The sequence below is a fragment of the Phalaenopsis equestris genome, unplaced genomic scaffold, assembly GCF_001263595.1.
Source record: "Phalaenopsis equestris unplaced genomic scaffold, ASM126359v1 Scaffold000203, whole genome shotgun sequence".
NCBI classification, from domain to species: Eukaryota; Viridiplantae; Streptophyta; class Magnoliopsida; order Asparagales; family Orchidaceae; genus Phalaenopsis; species Phalaenopsis equestris.
In genome coordinates this window covers 1,216,966-1,218,078 of record NW_018164645.1, presented here as the reverse complement: position 1 = coordinate 1,218,078, position 1,113 = coordinate 1,216,966, and positions in this window count along the sequence as shown.

Below are 1,113 nucleotides of genomic sequence, written 5' to 3'. Positions count from 1 at the left end.
CTTCGAGTAGTGGCGGTAATGGTGGAGAAAACTGAGGTCGTGGCAAAGGGCAGGAACGAGGGCAAGGTCGAGGTGGAGAAAGCTCACCTCGATAAGAAGACATCAAACCCCGCAAAGACAAGAGCATAGTGAAGTGTTACAATGTTCAAAAGTACGAACACTACGCGTCCGAATGTCGTAGCAAGAAGCCGGAAGAGGAAGCGAACCTTACTAGCCTCCATGATGAGGAGCCAGCGTTGATGTTTTTCGAGGGAGTGACGAATCCCTTGCTCGAAGACGAGGAGACAAACCTGGAAGAGTTCACGTAAGAATCGTCCAAGGAGAAACTAGAGGGGGTGTTACTCAATGAAGAAAAAGTCACTACTAGCCTCCATGACGAGGAGCCAGTGTTGATGTTTGCCGAGGGAGTGACGAATCCCTTGCCCGAAGACGAGGAGAAAAATCTCGAAGAGATCACGCAAGAATCGTCCAAGGAGGAACCAGAGGGGGTGTTACTCAATGAAGAAAAAGTTAAGGCGAATCTCCTCGCAAATGGCGAGGAGTATAATCACACCAACGTATGGTATCTTGACAATGGAGCAAGCAACCACATGACAGGCCATCGAGAGAAGTTCAATGAGCTCGACGAGAAGATCACCATAAATGTGGAGTTCGGAGACGGCCCACTCATCGAGATCAAGGGCCGAGGAACTATCTTGTTTGTGTGCAAAAACAGCGATCAACGTCTAATGATCGAGGTATATTACATTCCAAAATTAAAAAGTAATATCATAAGTCTCGGTCAGATGACAGAAGAAGGCAACACGATCACCTTAGTCGGCTCATTCTTGAAGATGTTTGATCGAAATGGCGCCCTGTTGATGAAGGTGGAAAAATCGCCAAATCGGTTGTACAAGATTTCCCTCGAGACAAGCCAACCTGCTTCTCTATTAGCATCACTAGCAGATCCGGCTTGGTTATGGCATGCGAGACTTGGGCATGTAAACTTTTATGCGCTCAAAATGATGGGGGAGAAGGAGATGGTCATAGGGTTGCCTAAGATCACACACCCCAACCAAGTGTGTGAGAGTTGCATGATTTCAAAGCAAACAAGACTGTCGTTTCCTGCCCAAG